Source organism: Cryptomeria japonica, chromosome 8, assembly GCF_030272615.1.
Source record: "Cryptomeria japonica chromosome 8, Sugi_1.0, whole genome shotgun sequence".
NCBI lineage: Eukaryota > Viridiplantae > Streptophyta > Pinopsida > Cupressales > Cupressaceae > Cryptomeria > Cryptomeria japonica.
Genome location: NC_081412.1, coordinates 118,822,228 through 118,845,979, shown reverse-complemented (window position 1 = coordinate 118,845,979; position 23,752 = coordinate 118,822,228).

The window sequence follows — 23,752 nt, the reverse complement described above, 5'->3', positions numbered from 1 at the left end:
TTGAATCAGAAAATTAGTGCAAAAGGTTACAAAGAAAAAGGCTCACTTTGAAAATTAATATGAATAATGAATTGAAATATTTTGTGGTGTGTGATCAAAGTGTACAAACCAAATGTGTGATGTGTGCACAAAGTGTAACAAAGAGCAGAGTGTATGCCTCCATATTAAAGTGATTGTGCACACCTTACTAGGAGAAACTGCTTTAGGGTATCATACATGCATCCAAAAGACAAGCACACCACCATAATGACATGCCCCCAAGCAAGGAAAAATCAAGGGGAATGAAGCACATGAAAATAGAGAACATAAGGGATCCACTAATTGGGGTTAGTATGTACTTATAAATCATGTAAATCAAGTATCACTGCATTGAATTGACCTCATCCCCCAAAGATAGTGGAACTACAAGCACAATGAAAGAAGAGCACATAAGAAGAAAAAAAAGTATTTCTAGGTCAACATGATAGAGACCAACAATTATGACAATAACACATGTACAACATATAGAAGAATTGAGATACAAAGAGAGGAATGTCACAAAATTTTCAACCTCTTTATTACTTTGTGCCAATGGAGCAACAAGGGTCATTTGGAGAGAACCTAACATAACACAAAGACAATATCAAGAAACATATCATAGGGGAATCACATTACATGCAAACAAACACATGAAAGAGAATACACTACACAAGTGAGGCTAGTATAGAAAGTTATCTGCCTCCCAATCTTTCTTAACATCATTTAGGGATGGTTGAAAAGATACAAGAGGATCCAAAACAATCATGGTAGATGGAGATATGAAAAGTTTAAAACAAGTACCATTCTCTAATGATAAATCACTTTGTTTGTCACCAAGAGTTAGGATTAATACTTTTCAAAATCTCAAAGATAGATCATGATTAACTTCAGTAATGTCATACATATCATAAAAAATATTAGCATCAACATTGTTAGTATCAACAATATTATTATCATCAATATAATCATCATCCAAATCAATCAAAATAGGATCTTTAATGCACACATGAAATGAATCATCATTTTGTTTAGACAATTTTAACTTTTGATGTGGTTGATTAAGATGAACTTCCTTCCTTGGGATAGCCAAAAGGTTGGACAAATATGATCAAGTCAACATTTGGCATCTTAGGGGAGGAAATGGTTTGGGAAGCAAGCTCATGAGCCTTCGCACAACATCTTCATTGGTATTCTCTCACACTATGTTTTCTCTTGGTTCGACTCAAGAATTGTGAAGGTTGGGGATCAATCATCATAGGCTTCTTTATTTCCCTTGTATGGGGAGAAATAGAAGAAACTTTAGTAGGTTGAGAGATGTAGGATGTTGGGTTTGTTCCTCTATAGGATGTAGGAGGTGGGACCACAACATATATGGGAGGAATAAGAGTAGGAAGAAGTCTAGGTCTAGAATGAAGAGGACGGATATCCATGAGTGAAAGATCGTTAGGTTTACTCAGGGCTGATATATTTTCATGTTTAATTTTTTGATATGATAAGAATAGGATATCCTTATGTGGTTGCAAAGGTTCAAGTTTCCTAGGCAAAAATCAATCTAAGGTGAAGTTACCATGACATGCCAAGGGCTTCTAAAGACTATGGTTGACTGTGATAATACACCGTTCATGAGGGAGCTTCAAATTTTCATGGATGGTAGAAGGGATATCTTTCATGGAAGAGAGCCAAGGATGTCCCAATTTCACATGAAATTGGTCAGAGGTAGGAATAATAGAAAAGGTAACATCTAAGCACTTAGTTCCAACCACAATAGGAAAAGTGATGGAACCTATAGTGGGACAAGTAAGCCATAATTCACCTTAATCTTAATATTGGATTTTTCATAGGTATCTTGATAAAATTGTTGAGTATAAAGATGTTCAACAGTAATAACATTCATCATATATATTGGATCAACAAGCTCTCTCATGAGAGGTTTTTGTTAATTTTTCTAGTAATATAGAATGGTTCATTGGGTGCATCAGTACTTTCACTTGAGTCAAAGGTAATTTGTGAGGTTTAGTTTTAGGCTTGGATTTCTCAATAAGGTTCATAACATTGGTAGCATATACACACATCTCATTATTAGCTATATTAGTTGAATTTTTAGGATCCATGAGATTGGTAGAATGAGAAGGCAAAGGATTGGTAAATATTTACAAATTTTGATTAGGTGGTGTCATGTATTTATTTACTTATCATTCACACCTTCAATAATTATAACATTGGAATCAATAAGGTCTTGGATCACATTCTTCAACCTAAAATACTTCTCAGTACCATAGCTGGGTTGACAATGGTATTGTCAAAAGACTTTAGGATCAAAGGAAGCTGGTAAATGCTTAGAGGTGTCTATAGGTTTGATGGGAGGAAGGTTTATCACATTAAAATTAATTAATATAAGCATTATACCATGTAGTGAATTAGAAAGAGGATTATAATTATGACATGTAAAGATTGATGATAAAGAGGCCACACTTGGAATTGTGGCTGCCATACGTGTATTAATGTGATTGGAAGAATTAATATTGATATTGATGAAATTCTTGGTTTGTTTTTGAAATTTTGAAATGATTGTTGTTGAGTACCCTTATTCTTATCAACCAAAGTCATTATTGAAGAAGATTCAAATTGACTCACTTGAAGCTGATAAATATGAAACACTATGAATAAATGTGCGAAAGATTGAAAAATAGAAAATAGAAGTTTATCTCTAATTTTCTTTTATAGATTATTAATAAAAATTATTTAAACATCACCATCAAGAATAGGATAAGAAATTTGTGAATGAAAATGTTTATATCTACCAATGAAATAAATAACTTTTTCTTTAACTCCTTATTTACAACACATCAAATCAGTTAAAGTAATTTGAGGACCAATATTTTTTTGAAAATGTTGAACATCAACAAATGTATTAGCTAATTGTTGAAAATAATGAATCAATCAAGGAGGCAAGGAACAATACCATTGTAAACATCATCTCTAAAAGTACAAGTGAATAGATTTTCTATAAGTCTATGATGATGAGAAAAGTCACTACATGATATTTCAAATGTTTTCACATGAGTTTGGGGGTCACCTTTTCCATTGTATAACTCCAAATGGGGAATATCTATGTATTGAGAAGTAATAACACATGGAATGTCATTAGAAAATGGGCTAGCTATATCACATGTGGGAACACTAAATTTGGATTGGGTTAAAGAAGCCAATTGTTATTGTAAGGATGAAACGCATTGAGCTAGGTTGTTTATAGTGGCTTCAGTGGATGAGTTGTAATTGGAATTATTGGATAGTGATGGAGGTGTAACACGAGGATAAATAGGTATCGGAGATAAATGGAAGGCTAGTGGAAGGATGTATATAGGAGTATTGATTAATATAATTATCCCCATTAGTAATAGGTGTAGGATTAAAATTTTGAGTAGAGGTAGCTCTGATGGAAGATGTATGAGTAGGCACATTAGGCAAAGATGTAAGCATAGGAATGAAATTATCAACTTGGATTGTATGACTAGAAAAACCAAGAGCTCTGACATAAATTTTTATTGGCATAACATTAGAGTCAACAATATGATAAATGTCACACAACACTTCCACACCATTTTAATATTTTTAAATAATTATTTTCAATCCTTCAATCAAAGGGATTGTCTCCCTATTCGAGTGTTCTTGACCCATCCATTGTTGAAGCTTATCCAACTCATGATCAAGCTTCCCTAATTAGTCAATAGTTACTCAAGTTAAAAAGTCATCCTCATTATGAGAAGTGCAAGGGGAAGGGATCTCCATAATGTTAGGCATGTCTTGTGTAGGGATTGAGGATTCACCCAAGTTCCCATGGAAAATGTTATTCAACCCTAGCTCACACCACTTAGTATTTAAATTTTGGGAAGCCATAAGTCTATAACTTCTTCTCACTAGGATATTGGATGTAGGTGAAAGGGTGGTGAGACTTATGCAAAAGAGGGAACGGCTAAGTGAATGGATTTTTACTCACAATACCTCTTATGTAATTAAAAATTCAAGCTAAATAAATGATTAAACAATACAAATTTCACTAAAATGATTGATTAACCAATGGAATTAAAAAGATAAATGATAAAATTGATAAATAAATGCTTCTAAATATGAAAATAACATGAAATAATGATCAATTTTGAGCATATGAATCAAAAATTATGTAACCCACAAATCAATTTTATCAAAATATTTAGGGCTTTTGTGAATGGAACCTTGAAATTTATGTAATTTAAATGTATAAATGATGTGATTAAGAAATTATTGCAAATTTAATTAAATTAGATGCTTACAAATCATATCTAAAAAATAAAAAATAAAAAATAATTCAAGCACTATGCCGAGTTAGCCAAGATGTTGGGAATAGGGGATTGCTTTAGTAAAACCTTGGGTTTGGAATTAACCCTATAATTGAAATTGAATTTTACATGTAAGTGGAAATATAAAGCATGCCTTTTGAGGGTAGAGGCAAGATCTAAAATAAAATGTTGAAATTAAAATGTTTCACCTTGATAAGTCTTTCTTTGAAGTCTTCATGTCGAGTTGTGATGTCTTGTAGGATGTCTTCATAGGATATTGATCATGGAGGCCATCTTGAATGCTTGACCTCTCCTTCAATGTCTTGAAGTAGCTTTATGTATTTCTCACTTGAATTGAATTAAAATTGAACTTGAATCATATAGAGAGCTAAAAAGGATATGTTGAAATGAGGGGGTAAGGCTTGATTTTATACCCCACTATATCAAACATGTTTGAAATTTTGAGATAGACTGACATGGGAGAAAATTCCCACCCATATTTTATGATTTTTGTTGAGACCAAAATTGGGTACTTTTTGTTGGGACAACGACACCCAAAGCACCATTGTCCTAGGACAGTGGCATCTAGTGCACCATTGTCTAGCCAATTAGGGTTGCACAAGGGTCCTCAAACTAGAACGCAAGACAAAGTTTGGGAATAGAAGATGGTCTGAGTAGATTCAAACAGGTTCAAGGAACAAAAGCCCTAAATGTCAGAATGAGGCCTAAGTGAGGATGGAAATTGTATAGAGATACAATTTATGATGCTACATAAGGTAACTAATTTTATTTTTCATTATCAATCAATATCTACTAAGATCCCCTTTTCCTTGATAGATAGAGATTTGTAGAGGATGTTCATTGGAAATATGTAGACAAAATTGAGGGAGAAGTTGTCACTTAATTGTTATTAAAACTTTACCAATCTTTAGTTAGCTCCCATTGAATATCACTATATGCTAAATTAGTTTGGAGAATCTTATTTGAAATCTCATGTTGATGTCTTTGGGGGTGCGTCTACTTCAGGAGGGTTTAAAAATAAGAGCTGAAAGTGAATTTCATAATTGTGCCTCAAGCAATTGAGAGATCTACATAGGAACCAAAAAGAAAGTGGTTCTTTACTAAACTGTCTAATTCCTATTTGAGTATATTGCAAAAGCTTCTAAAGAATAATCTTGTGACCCTTCCTAAAATTAGACCATTTCTTGACAATAGACCATAGCCTTGGTGGTACAAATGTTCCAAAAAATATTAGTATCATCATATGCCCGGACATGACATCGACCACTGTATTCATCTTAGACATATAGTGCAAGAATATATAGATAATGGTGTTATCTAGGTTGGTGATCAGAAACAAAAATCTAACAAGTCTATTGATAAGATAAAAAGTGAGCTCCAAATATATATTGATGCTTTCCCATCACATTCATCTAACTTAATCTCTACATCATTAGATATTGCATCAAGTGGTGACCCTTATATCAACATGGTCACTATCACTCCAATATTTCTCCCTAGCTAGAGGATGAAATCTTATGATTCCTTTCACACCTCTAGATGCTCCTTATAGTGGGAAGCCTACTCCTTTATACATCCCGATGAAGATAAATGGTCACATTATTACAAGTTTGATGATTTACCCTTTGTGTCGAGTTGATGTCATTATAAATAGGCTTTATTTATTAATGATCTACATAGAGTGAGATATGACGAGTGTCATGCCACTATTCATACACATGAAATGCTATATATTCCTCCTTTGGATAGCACCACCTTGACGATCCTCATTGGACCCAATGGAGCATCGAGCACTTTCATTGTCATTATAGAGTTGGAATTATTCCATGTTAATATGGGTATCCCTTGGTTGATTGCTATTGATTTAGTCCCCTTAGTCGTTCATAAGTGTTTGAAGTTTCCCCACAAAGGCACAATGCATGTTGTCTAGGATACTAGATACCAACTACTCATTGCCTATGGAGGATTTTCTTTAGATCATTTTTAGCCTTCTCTAATTGGGCCTATGCTTCCCCATGGAGAATTGTTATATAAAGCCTATTATAAGTACAAAATGAGGGAGTTGGAAACTAAGTTAGTTCAACCTATAATTACCATACCTCCTCTTGCATTAATTTCTACTCCTGTTTGCATCATTGATGTCAATATTCTATGGAGAAACATGTATAGATGATTATTGCCACTGAGAGGAAGTGTTGCTACAACATAACATAACACATTATGTTATTCATACAAGAAGCTATAGAAGGTAAGCATGTGTGTGTTATTGGGACTTGTAATTGAACAAAGAAAAATAAGGCCATTGAGTTGGTAAGCAATTGAGAAAATTGGTTTGGCTCAGAAAAAATGTAGTTGTAGTTGTGCTAACACATTGTGTTAGTCACACATAGTTACAAGGAGTGTTTATTGCATTATTTACAGGGATATCATAACACATTGTGTTAGTCACACACAGTTACAAGGAGTGTTTGTTGCATTATTTGCAAGGATAGCATAACACATCATGTTATCACTCTCGCTATCTCACGGTCAACTCTTTACATTGACCAAAGGCTACTATGATAGGAGCTAGGAGGAGTGCATAACATGCAAGTTATCGCTATCTATGAAACTATGACATAGATGTAAATAAAGCGATGGTTATGTTGCTCCGCCATCCCACATCAAGAAGGACCTCAGACAAAATTCTTTGTGGGGTAATGTTAAACTGTGACAAAGGAAGTCAATAACACAACAGGTTATGCTATCCTGCTATCCCACAACGTACTTGACTGGAGAGAAATGGTTGTGTGGGGTAACAAACATGAAGAAATGCACCCTGCTATCTTGCACCCCCACCATCCCATGACACAAAGAGTAGGATAAGGAAGACACTATAGGGTAACATGAATGCAAAGAAAATGGAGCCCCCTGCCATTCAGCGACATGGAGAATGAAAGATAGACAGCCGTGCAGGGTAACAATAAACAAAGGCAAACAAGACATCCTGCTATCCTGCATCGTGCAAACTTGGAGAGAAATATTCCACAGGGCAACATAAAATGAAGAAAATTCATGCATCCCGGTAGCCTGCAAGGGTAAGAAGGCCTTTGACAAAATGACTTGGGATAATTAAAATGGTAGAAGGTGTGTTATCCCACCAGCTCATAGGAGGGAGGTTTTGTTGCTTCACGATGTGTATAACATGTGTGCTAGTAAATCTACATAACTTTTGAGCGTAGCTCATGAATCCAACATGGATTTCTTCCACACGTGGAATTTTTGTGAGAAGGGGATTTTGTTGATAGGTCCCACCATCCACCATGTGTCTGAGTGACATGTGAATGTGAGGTGGAAAAATCTTTGTTGGTAGATTTATGTAACTAAAAAAAGGCATGCATATCAAATGTGACCTTTCAGTTTGAATAGAAAACAAGAAGAAGAATAAATCTTGGGCAGAGTTGTAACTAAAGATAAATTTTTTTAAAAATATGGATTATATGCAAATTCAAACTAGATTGCAGATTTTGGTTAGCAAAGAAGGAAATAGCCATTTAATGTGGACGGCTGGAAATCTAAAATGAGGAGACAATATTTTTCTTTGTTGGAACTATTTGTTTTTGAATTTCTCTTTTGGAGGGAAATTTTTTTGGATAAGTAATTGATCAAGAAGAAATGTAGGAATTAGGGAAGTTGTTGGAGCATAAAAAAGTGTGGGTGACATGCATGATATGAAGGTCTGCAAAAATAGAGTATATGGTAGAAAGAGAAGCTTGCAGAGAAGCAATTTTTGCAGGTGCACATAACATGACACTGGTGTAGGCATAGCAACACAAAATAGATTGCATATAGAATAATCAGAAGGTGAAGAGGATATAAGAGACAACTGAAAGCAAGAACAAAGAGAGATAGAGAAGAGAATAGATGTGAATAGCAAGGACCAAAGACCAGTGAGTGCAGATCCTAGACTGATAACACAAAAGGTTATCCGCATAGAGTGGGACAAAGAAAATTATTTTTTGAAAAAAGAAATCAGAGAGCTGGGATTGACAACAAAGATCAAAAAGAGGAGGAAAGAGATTGAGAACATAGAAGAGTCAAGTCAATCACAAGTACAAAGAACAAGTTATGAGTTACAAAATTTCATCTGTAACAAGGTGCTTATTTGATATTGAACATTTACTCATTGTATGTCTCTAGGTGGGTGCTCAGATTAGGAGTAGGTACTCCTTTGATTTGGTGCTCATAAAGCTAGGGGTTGGTTCTCCTTTGGGTTGGTGCTCATAAATGTTGTAGCCAAAGTATTTCCATTGTGAGGCTAGATTAGAGAAGTAGACTCTAGTAGCATTTCTCACTGAGGTTTTTTCCATTGTGGGTTTTCCTCGTATATCTTGTGTTGTGTGGTTTCTTTGTGTGTTTGGATGAGTTTAAATATATCCACTCATAGTTTATTTATTTCTATTATTAAAGCTAAGATCATTTAGAAACATTAAATTTTTTATTACCACTGATTCATCCCCACTCTCAATGGTCCATTTGTGTTCAATAGATTGATGCTATTCAACATTGAGAGAGATTGATCCAAATAGGAATATGATATTGAGATTAAAATGAAATTGAATTACATTGAATATATTACAATGAATACAATGAATTCTTATAAAACCATAAAGATAAAACCTTAGATGAAAAACCTAGGAGAGGATTAAATTAGATAATGACAAGTAGTCATATGACTTGAGACAACTTTTCCTATAATGAGCTCAAACAAATAATAGAAAAACACTTCTAAGTTTAGCTTATGTGTAATAAAGTAATAAGGGACCTGAGTAGTTAAAGATTGATTGATTAATTACTAAGGTAATATCTAGGTAACCCCTTCAACAATTTTAATATCTCTTTATGATTCTTGGAATGGGTACTTGGATGCTTAGGGTCCTGTGTGACAATAATAGATAATATTTATTTACCTATGAAAAATTATAATTATATTAATAAAAGATGGATCTAATCACTGGTGGTTACAAAACATATTGGCAAAATATTTCTTTTACGAATCTACTTTGGTAGTGGGATATATTTAGACTTCCATGTTTGTACATGCTAACATATGTCATTTACATGTCTTCTAGAGCTGGGCACCTAGGTTTGCATGTTGTGAATGTTAGATGCCAAAGCGTTTAGTTGCATAGGGCACTCGATATTGACCAAATTTGATTGGCTATGTGTTAGGAATCCATGTGAAATTCATGTCATCATTTAATTATTTTTATTAAGTTTACAATTTTTACATGAGGATGTGGGTGTATGATTACTGCAGTTGATTTTTTCCTCTTATTTTGAGATACCATAGTGGTACTCTCCATTCCAACTCATCCATAAATTGTGTCTTTGGTTAAGAGTTTCATAAGTTATTTTTCAAGTTGTTGAAGTATTGAACTATTTCCAAAATTATGAGCGAGATTATTTTGTTGTTTATACATTGGATCTCTTTGGGTGTTTAGTTTTTTACTAAAAGGGTTTCTCCATGTATATTTTATGTCACTTAAGGTATTGTTGATTTTCTAAACATTATGTTGAATGTTCCATAACATAATAATTGTGGTTAATCTTGGATATTAAATCTATTTTCATATCCTTTTAAGTTAAAATCCTTGATTTCTAGTAGAAGATTACAAAGAATACGAGGGTGCAAAATCTATGAGTATATCATCCCAAAATTATAGCATGCCAAATAAAATATTATTCAAAACAATCACTAGAGGTGATTATGATCTTGAGGAATATAATAAGAGGTAATTAGAGAAATGAAAACTATGCAAAAAGAAGAGAACCAAGAAGAAAAATGAGGCCAAATAATGACCAACAACTAACAAGGTACAATAAAAGGAACCTACATCATCCATGGTAGTTGTAGATGTATAAAAATGACCATATTCGTAAATGAATATTTAATGTTCATTTTATTCTCATTCCTTCATTTTAGTTAAATCTAATTTAATTAAATCACCCGCATTCTTCTATTTAATTAAATAAATTATTCAATTGATTTATTTAAATTCACTTAAGCCCTTTACATCATTTAATTGAATAAATCATCTTATTTAATTAAATCCCTTCTCTCTACTTTTTAATTAAATTTACAATTAATTAAATAGTTTACCCCAATTAAATAAATCTAATTTATTTAAATCCCTAAATTTGCAACCAAATTGAAATAAAGTAATTTATTTTAATTAATCCTATTATCCCTCATCCACTAGCATTTTTGTACATCTCCCACTTGCATCCCAACCCTCTTCCTAATTTCTTCAAGAATCCATCTAATCCTAATCAATTAGCCTAAACCCATCCATTATCCCCTTTCCCTAAATTTGAGGAGGCCACTTCTCAAATTTGGAGCAGAAATCTTCAAAAGGCATTAAAGCCTTTATGCCTTCAACAAGCTAACTTGTTGAGTACCCCCAAATTTGGAAGGACTCTTACAAATTTGTCCCCAAAGTCTTCAAACCATTAATGGTTAACTAACCCTTAGTGGCATGGTTAGAGACTTTTTTCCTAACTTAACCCTCATCTATCAAGCATTCATTGCTTTGACCATGGTTATCCCTTTAACCTTTGCACAAGAGTTTACCCCTTGGGTTAAAGCTTTATCCATTCAATAACCCTAACCTAACCTTAACCCTTACCTTCTAAGGTAACCATGAGGTATTCTCAAGCATTTAATGCTTCTTACATATCCTCTCAATAAGTCTTATGTTGATAATTGTCACCATTTCATTGGTGGAAATTGTAAACATGGATTGATAACTTTCAATCCTGACCCTTGATTAGATCCTTCAATCCAGACCATCCATTGCCCTGTTTCTTCTATAAATAGAGCTCTTATTCCTCTATTTCAGGATCCAAGCTTTTAGTATCTCATTTATATTCAATTTTGTCAATACATCTAGTCTCTCTTTGTAATAGGAATTAATCTAATAAGCATTTTAGAGCATTTCTATTATCATTAGCTTAAATCATATAACTAGTATATCATGTTAGGATAGTATTGCTACTAACCTTGTTATCTTTTAATCTAGTTTAGCTCATTTGTAGAATAATGCATAAATAGGATGCATTCATGTTAAAATTAATCCAAAGCATCCATCATTCTTGCATTCGTCATCCCTAAGTCACTTTGCTCAGTGATCTGAGAGAAAAGGCATTGGCTTGAGGGACCTTGTGAGATAGAGAACCATGGAACCTACCTTGGGAAGTTGAGTCATTCTTTATGACTCCATAACTTGCACCAAGAAGTCCTGTGGGTGTGTGGACAAGCCCTTTGAACATCATTTTTCACATTTTGAGTTTCATCACCCCGCTTTTCCCGCATACAATAGTTATTCCTCTCTCTCTCTCTCTCTCACACACACACACACACTCATTCACTTCCCCCATTTTATAGTCATGCTCATGAAATTATCCCATTCCATGCCTCACAAATATCCCTTTCATCACTCCCCAAAATAATTCCCTCTCCCTCACATGTTCCCATCATGCCATATTCCTCATACTATGATGGATAATACTTATTAATAGTAGTAATCCATTTATTAGATTATCTCATATGTTGTTCATGTATTTAATTATTAATTTTGATACTTCTTGTGATATTTCTTTAATTTTTTTTTGTTTGTAATACTATTTGTACTTGTGGTGTTTTATATCTTAGGAATCAATACAGAATATACACTATCATATCTCAAACCATCTAAGAATCTTCTATTTACTAAAAAATTCTAGAATTACTAGAAAATTTACCTTCTCTACATTTCAATGGGACTTGTTGAGCACACCTAGATACTAAGAGGGGGGGTTAATCAGTATCCTTAAAAAAACAATCCTTAGCATAATTAAAATTCACAAGTCTAAGCCAATTTTAAAATTTGCAAGAATGCTAATTTTTGAGATTTGAAATATATTTTTTATCTTCTTTGATATCTAAATTTTACATGTTGTTGATGTGATGGTGAGTTTGCTTCTTTACTATTTGGAATCTATGAGTCATATAGTTCGGTGGGTTATCTTTATGTATTGGTTACATTGAAGACTCAAATGCTAGAGTGTAATGGAGCACTCAATATTGACCAAATTTGATTAGCCATGGGCCAGGCACCCATGTGAAGGTCATGGAATCATTTAATTATTATTACTAAGTTTACAAGTTGCACATGAGGAGGTGGGCATAATATTTTTGTACATGTTTATTTTTCCCTTGGTTTTGAGATACCATAGTGGTATTGTCACGTCAAACTTTATTTATAAATTGGTAACTTTGATTAGTAGTTTCATAAGTTATTTTATAATTTTTTGAGTAATGAATACTACAAAAAGAGAGAAATGATGCGTTGATGTAAACTTCTTTCAAGGATCAATACAAGAATTAGATATCTTTGGGTGTAGTTTTTATTTCTTGTAAGGATTTATCCATGTAAATGTTGTTGGGAATTAAGGTGTCTCAACCTTAGCCGTTTCTATAATTGTAGTTATTTATTTAAGGATTAAATTATAAAATTTTCTTGCTCATAATATTTTGTCATCTAGTGTGACATGGCATGGTGAGTTGTCTTCATGTTGGGAGGTGATATGTAAGATGGAAATGATGCATTTTGTATCTATATAGGAAAGTAGGCATCCCACTTTGGTAGAGATATTTCCATGTGCCAGTATCTTAGAAACCTATGTAAGTTAATATTGGATGATAGATTCTTAAGACAAGTTATGGAAAATTCCTATGATAGGCTGGACAAGTGTTAGAGGGTACCTTGTATGGAGAATATGTTGGCAATTGACACTCATCTGGTAAGGGTTAATGGCATTTTGGGTTGTCATTGATGGAAACTCATCTCCAAGTATAAATATTCTATCAGGATTCATTACTTTGCTTTGTTTGGGTTAACCGACATTCATTACACTTAACTGATATTCACTTTGCTTCATAACTAGCTAAGTCCTGATCCCGATAACATGTATTTGGAACCCGGTAATGGATAGGACCCGGCTAGGAGATCTTATGGCCCCGATTATTTATTTCATGGAATTTATGGTAAAAAGTGAATGCCAACATGATCATTGGGATAATGTTTGAAATTCATTATGATCCGATAGTCGATAGGTTTATACTTTTCCTTGAAGCCGACATGGTGGAAGATAGAAGGATATTTAAGGAGATCCTTTCAACAATAGACTATACAACTTTTTTAAATGAGAATTTTGGTTGCAAATTATTCAGGGATTATCTGTATGCATTTTGGTTAGTGATTAGAAGCTTTTGTGTGTAGTTTCACGTGTACAGCCTAACCGGTAGCAGAATAGGGAAAAATAGAGCATGAACAAATTGGTACAAAGTGAAGTTTATCAGAGCATGAACCGAAACTTATCTAGCATGGTCAAAAGCATCTTATAAGTTCATTCTTCTTGTAATTACTTTGGAATGCTTTGTAAGTTAGTGAGACTTCTCATTTTTTGTTGAGCAGTGAGCTCTAGGTGGTTGGCCTGATTGCATATGCAATCCCCTTCATGTAATATTTGTATACCTTGATCAAGTATATAGATATTATGGGTATTATCCCACCATGGTTTTTCCCTTTGTAGGGTTTTCTACATATAAATATTGGTGTTATGGTGTTGCCTCTTTATGTGTTATTTGGTGTATGCACTTTAATTTTATTTACTGTTAACTAGTTAATAAGCAATAAGTTAAAACTAACATTACCGGTAGAACAATGATTCACCCCCCCTCTTGGTGTTCTTGGATTCCAACAATTGGTATCAGAGTTTGGTTCCTTAGAAGAAGTCTAACCACTTGAGGAAGATCTAGAATTTGGAATCAATGGAAACTGGTCTGCAACAACAACTTTGACTTCCTCTTGAGGATCTTGATAATGAGAAGATGGAGAACAATAAAATAAAAAATGAACTAAAGAAAGTCATGGAACACATCATTTCATTGCAGGGAAAGCTTTTAGTTGTTAAGGCTAAGAGAAAGGAATTGTGTGATCAATTGCAAAATCAAAATAGTGATGAGGAAGATGCTATGAAGGATCGATGTCAGAAACTCACTCAAGATAACACTATCTTGAAGAATGAGATGCAAGACCTAACCATGAGGATGTGCAAGGAGATTGAGGACATAAAGAAGAAAGAAGAAAATCTAGCTCAATCATTGAAGGATAGATATGATAAATGCAACAGACTGACACATGAGAATGACTTTCTAAAACTTGAGTTGACTCAGTCCCGTAACAATGAACAAGAACTTGAAAGATAGATTATATCATGAGAGATGACTTGGTCATTGAAAATGAGTACAAGGACAAGTTCAAGGATAGTTCTGATAAACTTGATGAACTACTAAAGAATCAGAGAGGTCTTGTTTATGAAGAAGGAGAAAGCTCTTGTACTGCACAACAAGATCAATCATCCGGATAGAAGAAAAATCATGTCAACAAATGGAACCAGAAATCACCGGTAAGACAACCTAATCCTCACAAATTCAATGGTACATGATTTGTTTGCAATAAATATGGTCATATGGCTAGTCAGTGTAGAAATAGGAATAATTAGAATAACTCATCATTCACTTGTCTTGGAAATGTAAGATATCATGCATGTAGGAAATTTTGACATATGGCTAATCAATGCAGATCAGAGGGAAATCAAGAAAAACAAGGGTTTAACAAAGCAATTCAGAAGAACAATATTGTTTGTGATGCATGCAACAAGGTTGGACATATTGCTAAATATTGCAGAAGTAAGAACCCACTGACAACTAATGGAAATGCAGATGAGAAGGGAAAGGAAAACGCAGAAGACATTAGAAAACAACATGAGAAAAGATGGGTAAGAAGATCAGATACACCATAGGTAGATCACCTAGTAGAGTCATCAGGTCCTACAACAGTAGCAGACACAACCAATAACTAAGCCACTCTGCCTTAGGGGTAGGAAAATCATTGAAGATCATGAGAATACCTCAGATTGGATCTGTAGTCAGAGAATTTTGATTGCGGATAGGTATTTAGGAAATTTTAGGAGTTCACTAGAACCTACTTGCAGACTATGTGACCATGTAATACTTCTTGGCAGCATTTATGACAGTAAAAATTTAGGGTTAACGATGATAAAAGGGAAAGTAAAGTTATTTTCTTCCCACAACGATTGATGTGATTTGGAGTCCAAGGCGATTTGTGCAAGCACTTTATCTTCAAAAGTAATTTTATCTCCCGATAGTGTTTTGAGGTATTTTTCATTTGTAGAAACCCTAGTTTCGGTATCTGGTTATCATGGTTTCTTCATCAAACATCAAAACTCCTTTGGTGGTGGAAATCAAGAACCACCCCCATCCTGTTTTCAAGAAGCATCCTTTCAAGTCACTTCTTGATGAACCTTTGGGAGAATTTTCAAGCGTTTTCCATGGTATTCTTCAGATCGAAGATATTAGGGCATACATTCATTACAACATCAAGGAGATCAGAGGACATGAGTTGTCTTGTGTTTTTATAGAAAACCTAATCACCAACAACCAGTTGAAACTGGAATTTTATCACTTGTAGAGGTACATGTAGATCTAAGGACACAAATAATAAGGATGCAGAGGATGTTCATGATCTAGATAGGGCACCAAGTGGTGAAGCCACCGGTGCACAAGAGATAAAGGATTCTAAGGTTACCTCTTCGACAGACAAGGGTAAGGAAACTATAGCAGATATCTCTTCCAGCTTGGCAATTGACACCTCAACTATAACCAAAGGGAACTTGTCACAAATTTCTATCAGTTTTGACAAACCCTACCACAATATGTCACCGACTGAGAAAATTTTGGCAGCAAAAACACTTCAAGCACATGCAACCTAGGAGTTAGCTCAGGAAGAGTCAAAAGATAGGGAATTAATCAAGAACTATTTTGAAGTTTTGAACCAGTTGGTCCCAAAATTTCAAGCACAAGAGAGCACAAGATCATTTGGTAAATTGGAGGAAATTATTAATTTTATTCCTAAGCACTATGATTCTTTATTGAAAATTTCATTGACATAGGCTAAAGATAAATTTTTTGAGGCCCGGAAGCAGACATTTTTGTAGATGATTGAGTTTGACAAGGGTAAAATCCAAACTTGCTTGCAATCCATTGATGCAACATTGGAAAAGGAAGGTAGTGTATATAAGATTTGTCTATATTTTTATAAGCTCACAACATCCATAGATAAGAAACTGTTAGATAGTAGGAACAATTTAATTTAGATTTCTAATTCTTACAACCCGACAGTCAATCTTAAAAGTTCTTTGGATGGTCCAATTTTGGTAGTTATGGATCAAATTTTCAAATTAGATAAGGATATGGACAACATAATAATGAGAGAAAATGATCTCCATAATCTCATTGGTCTCTAGTTGGATAATTTATTGTTTCATAAGAGTGAATGCATTGCTAATAGGTAGAAGGAGGATCCCACTACATCAGAGGAAATTGAATATTATGCCAGTCTCTTGAATGGATTCATCTCCATTCTTGACTCCCTTAAGAAAGGTTGGAATACCTACTTTTCATTTTTGAAGAATATGTATGTAGACATTTTGAAACATGTATAGAACTAACCTATGTTCATAATTGTACATAATTGTTTGTGGGCACTCCACTTTGTCATTTATGTCAAAGGGGGAGGAGTAAAGTGAAAAATGTATATAGTTGTGTAGTTTGGTGGGTTATTGTTACCCATTGGTTGCATTGAAGACTCAGATGTAGACTATCTATATCAACAAATATTTTAGTATTTATGTAGTTTTTCTCAATTGGCCTTGTATACGATCATTTTCATATTGGTAGGATATTTTTTGATGATAAGATAGATGGTTTTTGGAGTACCTAGTTAGCCAATTGGTGAGACTTGTAGCATGATATTTATCTTCTAGTTTTGGAGATCTTGGATCTACTTATTGTTCTTATTGCAAGTAAAATATTTGATTTTTCTAAAGAAATGGATGATCTTCATTTAGGAGATGGTTTTCATGATTCCATGTGTATCTTATTAGCTTTGTTCAATGGGAGTAATTGGTAGTGATGTGAATTCATATTTTGTGATGGATGATCTTCCTTAATGTTTGTGGATGTTTTGAAGGAGCTCTTAGATCTCGTTGTTATAGAAGAGTTCTTTCGTATTATAGTTTCATTATTAGGAGATGGTTATATTGTGTGTTTTGGAGAAGCTTCCATTTGTGATGGTGATATCTAATATATATATTCTTTGTTTGATCTAATGAGATTGAACATTTGGGTGTTGCTGAGGCTTTTCATTAGAGTTGTGAACAATATATTACTTAACAAAGCTTAGTAGTTTGAGGTGTTGGTATAAGGACATTATTTTAATATGATTTAAAGGCTCTCTTTTTTCTATGGATACTTCTTGGAGGTTTGTGGTCACATGGTTTAGTGTAATGAACTTGGTGGAGTTATGGTGGCATGTTTTTGATTAAGGAAAAAAAGGTTTTAAGGGACCCAAAGCCCACTTACATATCATACAGAAAAGAATTAGAGAAGAAAAAGAGGACAGAACGAAGAAAGAAAGGAAGAAAAAGATCAACACAAAAGACAATAGCCAGAGAAAAGTATAGCAAAAGACCAGCCAGATACTGGTGCACCTAAAACAAAACTAGAACATCTAGGTGAAAATGTTTATGGTCTCCTCAGCATCCTTGACAAGCATCATCATTGCATTTTCTACCTCTTTAAGGTCTTTGCTTTCCTACACCTATTGATTACCTTTAGTCTTCAACTCCAACTATTTAGTATTTTGCCTAGTTCTGCGTCTAGAAGAATGTTGGACAGAGCTAGAACCCGGCTCATCATCAACAATCATAGTATCTTTGTTCTTCTTATCCTTCTCCAGGCAAGAAACCAACACATTCATATTTTGGGAAGTCACCTTCATCACAACCAAGATATGCTCCATGATTTTCCTTAGAGAACTCTTAGGTTTTTGAACCGTGTTGTTTATCAGTTCATAATCAGACTCACCATTTTCTTTGAGAGTCCTCACCGCATCCTCTAGGTAATTCACATCTCCCTTTATGATGTCACCCTCTGACTAGTCAGGAATATCTTTTTCATTCTCTGCTTCATTATTATCCTCAAAATTTTCCTCTTTTCCTTTATCATTAATATCCTTAACCACATTATCAATTTTGAGCTCCAACTCTCTTTGTTTTTCTTGAATGTTGGTAATATTATCAACCACCTACTTCTGGAACTTAAAAATTTCCAGAGAGCTATTTCTAATAGCATTCAGAATAGTATCTGCATCCTCCATGTCCTAGGTAGAATCCTCAGGCCTAGGGTTTCCCTCCTCCATGTTATGGTGGCATGTTATCAAAGATTAAATGTAGCAGTTTGTGTTGCATGTGTGGATCATTATGAGCAGTGAAAACTTTAGTGGCTAATATTCGCCAATTGGCTATTTTTTGAAATTTGGGAATCAAATTTGGCTAATAATTTCAACTTTTAAGGTGACCCAAATTGCCACATTTTTACAAATTTTTATTTTAATGTTATTTAAATCGTCAGAGAATTTATTTCATTAATTTTTTTAACTTAAAGATTTGCCACAATATTTGATACATGATTGGATGAGATTCACCAACATTTTATAAATTATTGTAGAAATACAAATTAATTCACCAATAATATATCATAATTATTAGTTACTTTAGGGTTATATCACCAATCTTTTGTTTCCACCATTGATTTAAAATATAATCTAATGACCTTCATTGTATTCCATGAGATAAAATGTACCTACAAGTTGTAATGCTCGTGGGGTTTGAAATTGTTTTTGAATTGTTGACTTCAATGAAAACCAATGGTCTCAAAGCAATTTTTGGCCCCATGAGTATTAAAAATTGGTTTGTAAATTTTATCTCACAAAATAGAAAGAGGGCTATTAGATTATTGTAAGTTAATGGTAGAAACCAAATAAAGTATAGTCTAACCCTTAAACTCATTAATGATTTCAACCTTCATGCCTTTACTTTTTTATAAAAGATTATTTTTAAATGAAATGAAATGCAATAGTAATTAATGCATACAATGATTATTTTCCAAGATTCGCCAATATTTTCTACGAGAAAAAAATTGATATAAACAAATTCGCCAATAAAATTAATTTTTTTTTAATAAAAACGAAAGATTCGTCAATAAACATTATTATTATTTTTAGAAAAAAATAAATATTCGCCAAGATTTTATACAATTTTTTCAGGGGGGATTTCTTAAAGTTAACACTAATTATGAGTCTTCTTTGTTACTACATAGTTTAATTGGTTGCCACATATTTGGTATAAGTATTTATTGGTAAACTTGGTATTCTATGATTTATTTTTAGATTGGACATTACCCATGCAATGGGAGATCTTGGATGTGTGTGTTCTTCATTAATAGTTTTAAAATAGGGAGCTCATGATTGTAACTTATGCGTTGAATATGTTATTGGCATGAGTTCAAATAATGGTTTGAATACCTTTGACATATGGATGTTTGGATGGATTAGAAAAAAATATGGTTTCTTTTTATAGTCATGTGTTTTTTTAGTTGGATGTTAACAATTATTTGTGATTGTTGTTCTAACTATTTTTTTGGAAAAAATCATGTTTGACCTTGTTCTAGGAGGAATGCCTTTAAATTCAAATTGGTATTTTGGTAATGGGTTTGAAGTTGGATATATTGATGCTTGTGTAAATCTCATGAACATAGTGGAGTTGTGACAATAATTTGTAGCCCTTATTATCACTTGGATTTGATGCTTGTGTTCTTTGTTGTGGTGCATTTTCACCTTGACTTGTTCCTTTTCTTCCATTGGTAGTATACTGGACAATGAGAGGAGTTCTTGCTTGATATGGTGTGCATCTTAGATGCTATTGTAGATATCTTGTTGGATCCCTACAACATGCTTAAGATTCATGTGATTTCATGGACGACTATGATGATGCATCTCTTTATTTGGCACTTTACAAAAAAATCTTGCTTATATTGGTGATGGTAAGGTGTTTGACAAGTGGGAGAATGTTGAGAACTAATGTGTCTCAACGATAGCCATTCCTAGAATTGTATTTATTTATTTAAAGCCTAAATTATAATTTCGTACTCATCATATTTTGTCATCTAGTGCGACATGGCATAATGAGTTGTCTTCATGCTAGGAGGTGACATGAAAGATAATAAGGACATATTTTGTTCCTATATGAGAAAGTAGGCATCTCACTTTGGTAGATATTTTTTTCAATGTGTCAACATCTTGGAGATATTTTGTCCCTATATGGGAAAGTAGCCATCCCACTTTCGATGGGAAATTAATTATGCCTATTTTTGCTTTAATCTCTTATTAGGAAAATGGTGTCTCAAACTTACATTTACATAAGGTTACTATTTATAGTGAGCTTATATTTGAGTACGAATTGGTATGAAATTTTCATCAAATCTACAAATGGGCTAAATAAGCATGTTGGTAAATTTTTATTGCAAGATAATGTCTATATTTTAAGATATTGAAGTTTTCATTTTTTAGAGTTGCAAATTAAAGTTTCAAAGTCAATTTGAAGGCCTTATAGGCTCCAAAATGGTGCAAAAGTGGTTGTAACTAGTGAAAATGGTTAATATATTCATAGAACGCTTCATGAAATTTCTAGGGCTTGAAATGGTGTGTCAATCAGACACCTAGTTCAAAAGTTGTGGCTTTCGAAAGTTGGGTCTCCTAAAATAAGAAATATAAAATACATGTTGGACATATAAATGAGTTGTAAAATGGAGTTACACATGTTGATGTGTTTTTCGACACATCATATGACATCTTGGGTTAAAGATGGGAAACACTTTTTGGGTGGTTTTAGCTCATGGATTTGTAATACCATTTGACAATTTCATGTATTGTATCTCCTATATATTAGGTGCATGAGATGGAGGTTGTGCATAAATGTCTTATAGCTATTGAGTTACCTTTGGATTTATGGCTAGTGATAATCCTATGAGAAGCTTGCTCTGCAAGTATATTGTATTATGTTGTTGATTTCTAAGTAATATATTGGGCAACTTCTAGAGTGTGGGGTTTTTCTCTTGAAAGGGTTTTCCCCACGTAAATCACTATGTTTTGGTATGCATGTTATTTATGTTTATATATATATAAAGTTTTTGTAACTATTGTAAAGATCTAATTTTTTTTTGCATTACCCTCCTCTCAAGATCAGTGTAGGAAGTTACAGTTCTACAATCTTAACTTCCTTTCATGTCTTAGTAGTATGCTCTTGTATCAATCTATTGAATTTTTATTAAAATAAAAATGTAAGACACTAAAGATGCATATCTATTTTCAAAGGTCTTTTTGGGTTCATCTTTCCCTTTCAAATGTTGTGTCACTTGTGTGTTTATTTCTCCATATTCCTATTGTTGTATGTGCTAATCACATAAACATCATTTTGGGTAATCTTGGAAATATTTTTTTAGATTTTCCTCACTTTATTTAAATCAATATTGTGATAGTTTCACCTTGTCTTCCAGCATATTCACTATCCCTTCACATTAGGATGTTGGAAATAGTTGTGTATAAGAATAAGATGATATATGAATTGTCTTGAGACTCTTTTAAAATTATTTGTTGGTTGGATAATTATTTACCTCACATATATTTTTTCTAATATTTGGGTGGTTACAATCTCTCCTTATTTAGTTGAGTCTTGAAGATTTTGTCTCAAGAATAAATACCATATATATTTAAGGAGAAATTGTTGAATAAAAATATCATTCTCTTATTGGACAAGATGACCTTAACTTGCTGGTCAACTTCAAAGCTATGTCTCATTCAAATAGTTTATGGACTTTAGGTCCATCATTTAGGGAAATTTTGTAATATATTTCTCCTCCTATTGATATTTTTAAGTTTAATTTTGATGGGCCTCTAAATGAAAACATAGGGAATCTAAAGTAGGGTGTCATTCAAGTTCATTTGAGATCCCTCATTCTAGTATCTTGTAAAATTTGGGATGGAGTAAATAATAAGAAAATTGAAACACTTTGTTTTTGGGTCTATGAATTTCTCTTCAAGTGGGCATGAAATCCCTTTATATTAGGGAGATTCAAATGTAGGAGTATCCAAGTTTATGAGAAGTCCTAATTTATCCAAAAAAATGTTTCTCATTTTTCTTTCAAGCTTTGTCTTATTTTATTGTCTAGTAGTTTGTTTTTGATGATTTACTTTAGGAGACATTTTTAGGTTAAATTTTGGCCAATCAAGGGCTTCATCTTGTTGAAGGGCTTAACGAAAAAACTATGGTTCAAATTTGCTAAGGACTGAAGAAAATTTGGTTATGTTAGGACAAATCCGAGGTTGGATTGTATTAGGAATAAATTGGAGCTTTTAGGTGTTCATGGAACCTTGGAAACATTTGATAGTTCCTATTAATACTATAACTCACAACTATTCTAGTTCTTAGTAAAGGTACTAAAAGTCCTTGACTAAGAATTTGGATGGTTAGTAGTGGATTACTAACCTTTGACAAGGTTCCTTTTCTCATCAAATGACATAATAAAAAAGGAAGGAAATAAAGTCAAAATCCATTGAATGGTTCATAATGGAATCAAAATCCTTAATAAAGGGATATGGTAGAAAAATATTTTAAGAATTACTAAGGTGGGAGGTGTTGGATGGAAATTTTGTAAACTGGGGAAGTTCACAAAATTCTGGTTTTAGCTACAGTACATGATACTAAATCTCTCCTAATTATAAGGGAAGTCTCCTCCTTTTTCTTACTAATCTCTTTAATTTGGAACAAAATACTAATTGTGATTCTTAATCTAAACTTGGGTGGTACATCATTCTATTCTCTTTTTAGAATAGATCTTATTCTTTTCTCTTATTTTTTTCAAAAAAGAAGTTACAATCTAGAGAAATAATGATTAATAGAACTTTGAATTTACTACAAAATAACTTAAATCATGTTAAAGAATAATAAAAATAAAGAGAAACAAAGTTTTCATAAAGACGTAAAGTCCTCCATTGCTTCTCTGAGATAAGAAAATAGTTTTCAAGCACAAAGTCTTACAATCACTATTATCTTATCTACCTTCTACAAATAACTTTTGTAACCCATGATATTTTACCAAGACAACAAAGAAAAGCACAAAGTCTTTGTATTGATATCTAATTACAATTTTGATAATCTTTCCTCAAAAATAAAAAAATGAAGCTTAAAGTCTTCAAATCACTACCTCTTGTACTAATTGCTAATTCTATTTAACAAGCGCTAAAATGTAACACAAAGTTTACAAAATAAAACTTGTTCTACTCTTCAATAATATCTTTCCACAATGTTTTTATTTGATCTAAACAAGACTTTAT